Genomic DNA, 8,200 nt, shown 5'->3' with positions numbered 1-8,200 from the left:
CTAATCTATAGGAAAATCTAACATTGTATTTTGGTGCTTGTTCAAACTGTGTAGTGTGCAGACATTATGTTATAATATATATACACATATATAATAATATATATATCCTATACTTACATATATACATACACACTCGTATATATACATACACATTTGGAGGAGTGGCTGTTTAAGTAAAGCAGACTGTGTTTCTCTGCTTTATTCTATTCTTTTTTTCACATCGTTGAAATAAGCAATTTAAATCATCGTCACCAACGCTTTCAAACAAAACTTCGTGAATGTGATTATGAGGAATAAACCCAGCACTTGCTGACGAACTTGAAACAGTGAAATCTTCTGTATTTCCCAGTATGGCTGGAAAATATGTGTAGAAGTTAATTCATCTCCTTCTCTGGTTTCTAAGTGACTGACGCTCAGAAAACAAATGGTAATAAGAGTGGATTTCATGTGTTCTTCACAAGATTATCTCGCTGTTTTTTCATTCATCTAAACAGGTTAAAGTGGACTATCCTGTCCTGATTTGTACGGGAGGAAATAATAAGCTGATTTTAAAAAAAACAACTGTACTTAACTCAGCTGTCTTTACATGATGGGACAAATTCTCCATCAGTTATACACATGCAACTTTTATCAGTGCCTGAGGAAGCATATGGCTCTAAGCACAGCTCTCATATTTTAATTGCTGCCAAACACACACACACACACACACACAGTCCCGTCCCTTCCCTTAGTTCAAAGCTAGGAATGAGATGGTTTTGAGATTTCAAACATTTTCCTGCTCTGACTCAGGGCAAAAAGTTGAAATCTCATAAATTTTCATCAATGTGCATTCCAAACAAAAGCTTGGCTTGAGTTAATTAAAATATTTTGGTGCGATTTTTGTTCTTTTTAGATACTGCTATTTGTCCTTAAATGAGGACAAAGTAAAAAAAAAATTATGAAAAATACATATTGTCTGTTTTGATTTTCCCCCATCTTTTTGTTTTGTTTAAAAGACATAAATTGAATTAATGCTTCTTTTTAAAGAAGTTTAATAGAAAATCTCCTGATCAGCTGTTACTCCTATGTTGGATCCAGCTTAAAAACTCAGAGCTGTCAGTTTTCTGGCGTGGGGAGGACTGGAGGCAGAAGAGGGTTCTGTGGGGCTGGGAGCTGGGGAGGCTGCGCTCTGCCTCCACCTCCTCCTCCTCTTCCTCCTCCTGCTGCAGCCGGCCAGATGCAGATCCCTCAGGCTTAATGCCTAAAGGTCAGCCCTGGATGCTCCGAGAGGTTTGCTGACAAAAGGACTCCTATTGTGCCTATAACCTGGAAAAACCTCCTTGGCCAGTGCAACTTATTCCAGCCCCGGAATAAAAATTAAAATCACGCCTGTGTTCTGTCCACTGATAAAAAACCACTGGGGCAGAAATTTCTACTGCACTTATAATTGAAATTACTGGGGGCAAAAATTTATGCTGCACGTATAATTGAAATTTCCTCTCATGGAGAACTTGGAAGCGGGTTTGTGCGTGGTGTTACTGGTGTTACTGGTGTGGTTGGGTGATTGTTCTCACTTTTCCCAGCAGCAGCAGAAGTCAAGGGGGTGATTCTCCCGAGCATCGTTGCCGGCTGAGGATGCGAGGAGGGGCCCGAGCGGTGCTGTGGGAAGGCAGACACTTCACTGCTTTTGTTTTGCAGGGACCTTTCCAATAAAATCCCAGAAAACTGAGGAAGGAGAGCCTGAGGATGGTTTTCCTGCTTTTTCACCGCGTCTTAGTGAGCCCTTCACATCGGTTATGCTCATTTTATGTTGTTTTGCCGGTTCATATTCTTTTGAGGAAATATAGGCTTGACCAACAGAATCTGGGCTCTTCCACACCTCTTAAAATACAACATTTAGAGACGTTTCCAGTAAAGGAATGAGCGTTGTCAACTAGTTAGCACAAGCCATTGGAAAAATCCCCGAACTCCATACAGGCAGAATAATTACACACAAATGCATTGGGGAATCCTATGGAAAATGCAGTCCAGCGACCTGGCATGGTTACAGCACAATTTAGCAAGTATGTTAGAACAAATTACTCCTTTTAACCATAAGCCATTCTGTTTCACGCTTTTAATGAAGGCCTGTGCCACACACTAGAATACTTCTCACCTCATTACTACTCATAAAAAGCAATGATCCATTCAAAGGCTCCTCATATCTCCCATATGAGATGTAAAAGAGCCCCCTCTTTCTCAATCTGGCACAAAAGAGAGGAACGGCTCCTTTCTTCAGCCTTTGATGTCGATCATTAGGATGTTTACTAGATAAAAGAACTGAAAAATTTATCTGCCTAACTTCACTGCTGGCGTGTGTTAGCGAGCTGCCTCCCAGCCCCCCGGCTCCCTATTTATAAATGTAAATCTCTTGTTGCTGTTTAGGGAAGGAAAAGGGTTTCAAGATTGCTCATGAGCGATTATTTTTCTCTCTCTGTATACACTTATATAAAAAGTATATAACAAACGGGGAAAAAAAGGATGAAGGGAGAGAAACACGCAGTGAACTTGAAGAATATAATAAGGCAGTAAAACAGAAACTATGAACTGAATGAAAATTAAACGAGACATGCTGTCTGATAAGCAAGTTTAAAGAAAAAAATCAGACCTGAATTGAAGCCAGTTATTACACAAACACACGCACACATACCACACACACCCTCCGTGTAGTTGTGCATATTTAAAAATGCAAGGACAAGGCTGCAAACAGCATTTTTTCGAGGAGGAATGCTTTTATTTGTTAGTACTAAGCCCATATCTGTTGCTTTATTTTTGCTTTTGCTCAAAATAGTCCAACAAAAGACTTTATTCTGGCAGCAATTTTACCATTTCAGTATGTTTTAGCAAAGCACTTTCAAACAGATTCTGCTCTGCCCACCCCAGCACCACGATGGGAAGTGCCCGGCTCACAGGCATGGCAGCCAGTGACACGAGGTGGCCTGGGGTCTTCTCTGTCACCCTCCTGAGGCTTAACCCACCCCCCAGAATGTGGAAGTAACAGCCAAGGATGAGTGGGATAGTTGTGTGTTCTGGTTCTGTCGCTGGAGATGACTCAACCCCAAATCTGTCACCACAATCGCTTGTTGAAGTGCACTCTGGCTCACTCAAAGGCACCTGGGTTGCTTTATGAGCTTTTAATTAGTGAGGCTCTTCTTGTTAGAGTTGTGTCCACTGAACCAAATCAGAACTGCAACCTTTAAAATTTCATATAGTAATAGTGAAAAACTGAAATACCGAAGGTCTTGACAAGGTGGGACATCCTTTGAACGTATGGTATAGGCACAGCCAGGAACATTATACCGAAGGTCTTGACAAGGTGGGACATCCCTTGGACATATGGTATAGGCACAGCCAGGAACGTGCATCAGCTGAGATGCATAGAAGGGAAAGAGTCCGATTCCACCAGCCAGGGAGGACCTGGGAACACGGAAGGAGAAGACCTGCCATTCTCATGAAGGTGAGGAGTTCATTTAACCCGGTGCCCTGCTCCAGGCAACAGCGTGTGATGCTTCAAAGCACCATGTAAGCCACCCATAACCACCAAAAAGTAATACCCTGAGTAATAACCTGCCTGGAGGGAAGGTTTCCCTCCTAATCTCAAGCAGTTAGTTATGCCAGGAAGCCTGAGCATTTTAAATCCCCCATATCTTATCCTAGGTAGCTATGGATGTTTTATTATCTGTATAAATGCCTAACCATATTTAAGTTTTGGAAAGCCTATCTTCAAAGTGGTGTAGCAGCATTAACTGACCATCTCCTTAAAAGGGGAGGTGGGTAATGATGCTGTTGCCAGCTCTCCCTTTTTTTAAATACACAAAAAACAAAGCATGGAGTGCTTCAATTCTGTGTCGAAAGCCAAATAAAGACTGAATATAAAAGCTGGAGTGGAAATACTGGAGCTCATGATTCACAGTCCTTGACACATGCAACAGGACACAAAGTTTACGTGTGTGTTGCTCACATTTCACTAGGAAATGTGAGGACAATATTTTCTTGATTAATTTCTGCTTACCAACAACTTTACAGCAATTTATTAAAAATATCATTTGGTAATGGCCAGGCTATGGCATGTGAACACCTCTCTCTAGAAGTAGCCCAGACACACTGCATTAATTCTGCGATGATTCTTTGCAATTTTGGTGCAGGCAGCATTAAAAAAACCCCCAGCAAATCATTAGAAGGTGCATTCAATAGGCACTGTCTTTGCTTGTGATTCTCTTCGGTGACTGTAACAACAGAACCTCAGGGAGCTCAGAAACTCTGTAAATGACAATAACACAAAAATAAGCATGGAAAAGAAAAAGAATCCACTTAAAGTTTTTATCAGATACTCTCAACTCTTATTTTGTCAATGGCCTTTTAAGAAAGAGTGTTCCATCACCTATTGCAAAATCAGTGATGATATCAAACGCCAAAAAATGCTAGAGCCATACTGCTTCTAAACTGAATTAGTATTCTCCAGGCACTTATTCAGAGTCATGAAATTGGTTTTAAATATTTGGAACACTGTTTAGCTGCATTAAAGAAATGGCAGTACTCTGGGAAGATCAGGAAAAAAGTACTTATACCAGCGGGTGACCTCTGGAATAACAACCACACCACTCTGGTTTTATTTGGAAGCTTAAATCAATCCACACGTACCTGGTTTGAGACTTAAATATCTCCAAAAAAGAATTCTACCAGTAAGTAGTGGAGGGGAGGAGGAAGACTGTGCTGGCAGTAGACATGTTGACAGTGTTATTCAAACCTCTCCGTACCCTCCTGCATGCATTAATGTGACTTTTTGTTTATAAATACCACTCAGATATAATTCACAACTCCTGTTAACTTAACCTGTTGATTGTAAAATCTGTCCAAAGCATCAGAGAACAATTTGATCTGCCATAAATACTTCTCGATACCAAACACAGTCTACATCTGTGTTGGAAAATCTGCATTTATTTTGTAATCTGGTGGCAAGAACAGCAAAGACACAACCTGCATAAGCTTGAACCATTTCCAATCACAATTGTCATTCACTGATAAAATAAAATGAATCCCCAAAAGCCAGTACAGCTATTGGCCAGTGCTCCCCTCTGCTTTTGCTGTCTATCAGGCTGCAATAAATGGTTGGATCAGGGTAGGCTGACGAAAAATGTTTAGAAAAAAAAAACACATCCAAAATTCCTTTTGAACTTTATCATAGCTCAGTTGTATAGGATCCTGAGAACAAGGACTTTTCATACTTGTTGTTTCAAAAACAGTACATTTCGGTCTCAGCCTATCTTTTTTGCAGCTGACATGTGTATATTATTTTGTAACAAAGAAACCTGTCAGCTGGATTGGACTGTTTATTACTTTGACAACTTGATTTTGACTTTTTTCTGCGTGATTTGCCAAGATTAGCTTTTATTTACAGGGTTTTATGTTCTAAGATGAGGTGAAAGCAAGAACAGCAAATATATCTTTTTCCCTGACATCCCCAATAATTTTACCTGGTCAAATGTTTGGATACATGGAGCAGCAGTAGAAACGCATGATTAGTACACTCCCCTGTGGATTACCAACAGAAAGCATGTGTTGGGCTTACACGCAGCCCGTGATTTACTCACAGTCACACACAGAGGCATTTGCTCTGTCTCTCCAGCCTCTTTAGTGCCCTTTTCTCATTAAAGAAGACAGATACCACCAGATAACGAAAGGAGTCTGCTCTGCAAAAGGCAGATCTGGCTCTTGAGACAAACACACCGACCAAAGCGCTCGAAGGCAGCCTCCAAAAAGCTCCTTGCAAGGGGAAAATATGCTGTTTGTTTGTGACCCTTGTTATACAGAACGTCACGGTGATGGATTTTGTAGTACCAGATAAAAGTATTAGCAGAAATAGTTCTGCAATCTGTTTCCAGGATAATGAGTTTGAGGTTCCACGCGTGACACAGGATGATAATTCAGCATGTAACCCTCAGCATGAAGTGGGTTTTAACAAAGGTTTAATAGAAACTCCAGATTCCATAAAAATAGACGGAGTAAATTCAGGGTTAACAAGAGAAATGACTATACCATAACTACTCAGTTCATCTCACCCTGTAACAGTGTAAAAGACAGGGATTTATGTAATTAATTTTATTTTAAAGCATAAGTACCAAAACGATCTTTTGCCTCGGAGCCCTGCTCGCCATAAAGCTTCTCCCTTATCCTTAGCACACAGTAAAGGGAACCACACAGCCATGTGAACAAATGCTGAAACATCCCTGAAATGATCTTTTTTTAATGAGTTTCGTCACGTTGGTAGATTTACTTTGGTCTGAGGAGCTTTCCGGCCAGGCTCGCAGCACGGCAGCTGCCGAGTGCCTCAGTAGATGGCACCCTCTCTCTGGCTGGAAAGGGAACCCGCCATCCCTCCCTGCTCCTTCCCACTCTCTCCAGGCGTGGAAAAAAGGCAAAACCACCTCGGTAAGGCTGTCGGGGATTTTTCAGCCAAGGGGGTGCTCCCGTGGCTGGTGATGAAGGAAGCGTGATGTTTGAGCGCTGTGAGAAACCCTGACAAGGTCCACCATGAGTCAGCGGAGCTCCGTGGGGCTGCTCACTGGGCAGGAAGGCAATCAGAAGGATAAGACCTCGCCTAGAAGCATCTTTGGGGCAGAAAATTATCTAATTATGGGCATAAGGCAGGCAGCACAGAGCTTAGCACAGGTTGGGGTATAATCCCAGCTAGCAGATAGGACCATGCAGCCACTTGCTCACTGTCCCTGGTGGGATGGGGGGCAGAATATTAAAAGTGGAGGAAAAACCTCATGGGTTGAGATAAAAATGAAATAAAGTTTAACGGGTTGAGCAAAAGCAAAGCCAAACAAGGAATCCATTCCCTCCTTCCCATGGCAGGTGGGGACTTATTTGTGCCCAGGAAAGCTGGGCTCCATCATGGAATGGTGACTTGGGAAGACAAACCCCATCACTGCCAATGTCCCCCCGCTTCCTTCTTCTCCCCCAGCTTTATACCCTGAGTGTGATGTCCCATGGCATGGAGTGTCCCCGGGGTGAGTTGGAGTCCCAGCTGTATCCCCTCCCAGCCCTTTGTGCCTCCCAGCCCATTGCAAGGGAAGTCTTCTGCTGGTCACTGGGTAACTGAAGATTTGAAATTAGAATCTCTCGCAGCAAAGACTTTTTTTTTTAGAAATAAAATAGATGTGCAATTTGCTATCATTTGTTTTGGCTGGCTTTATCCCACTCTACATGTACCCGTCACAGGTTTTTTATGTGGGACACTGCATGGCTAATGCCTTCCTGACGGAGGTATGTAAAATAATCAATAGTTTGTGATCATCTGGTTTTGGTAATAAGTGCCATGACAGGTTATATGTAAGGTGAGCACATTTTCAAAATAAAAAAAAGGGGCACTTTTGTGGCAGTATTTTCTACAGTCATGAAATACTCGAGTGCTCTGTATTCTGGCGTCTTTCTTTGATCTGCTCTGCCTGGGTCAGAAAAGCTTCACCTGGAGCAGATCAAAGGAAGCCTGAGCAAAGCCTCTTCCTCCTGAACCTCTCTCTCCTTCCCTTCCCTCTGCTCTGTGGTGCTGGAAAGCACAAAAAGAAGGGAAATCCAAGGATTCCTCCCCCACTGGCCACATCTCCTCTAATCTCCAGTGAAGAACTTTGATAGGAGAGGACCATCAGGCCCCCAGGCTCGCTCCCATGGCAGGTTGTGATGGGCTCATGGTGCCAAGGAACACACGCTCCATGTGCTGAGGATTCTGCATCGTTAGTGACACCTTGATGAACCCAGCAGAGCAATTAAGTTGGGTGGGACCACTCAGAGGCATGAAGCTGCCCACAGGAAGCGATCGGTAGGAAACAGGACTATGACAAAGGTACAGCTGATGGGAACATGGGGCAAAAAGAAGGGATGGGGGCGGGGGGTTGCCATCATTTAAAAAAACCCCAAAACCTCAAAAAAAAAAAAAAAAAAAAAAAAAAAAAAAAGTATGCAAAACTCTGGTCAAAAGGACATGAACTGAAGTTCATGAATGTGAACTCCAATTAATTTGAAATACCATCATCAAGCGAACAAAAAGGAAAAGCAAAGGAAAGTTTAGCTGTGTTTAGCAGCAGACTTAGTCATAAGCACCAACAGCGTCAGGCTGCTCACGCTACTGTTGAAGACCCACCCTCACCATTGCTCCTGCACCAGCTCACTAGAAGAAAAG

General features: G+C 42.4%; 1 long non-coding RNA gene across 12 annotated transcripts in view; it reads right to left on the bottom strand.

The window, feature by feature from the left end:
* Window positions 1-3,320: 3,320 nt before the first annotated feature.
* LOC106891699 overlaps window positions 3,321-8,200 on the bottom strand; it is an 89,425-nt gene continuing 84,545 nt past the window's right edge. For all 12 annotated transcript variants that reach the window (XR_001412749.1, XR_001412759.1, XR_001412754.1 and 9 more), the window contains one exon: window positions 3,321-4,278. This is a non-coding gene — a long non-coding RNA (uncharacterized LOC106891699). The remainder of the gene's footprint in view (window positions 4,279-8,200) is intronic.

This window comes from Calidris pugnax, unplaced genomic scaffold, assembly GCF_001431845.1.
Source record: "Calidris pugnax isolate Ruff unplaced genomic scaffold, ASM143184v1 scaffold172, whole genome shotgun sequence".
NCBI lineage: Eukaryota > Metazoa > Chordata > Aves > Charadriiformes > Scolopacidae > Calidris > Calidris pugnax.
The sequence above is the reverse complement of the archived record's forward strand: the minus strand, read 5'-3'. Positions and strand labels throughout refer to the sequence as shown.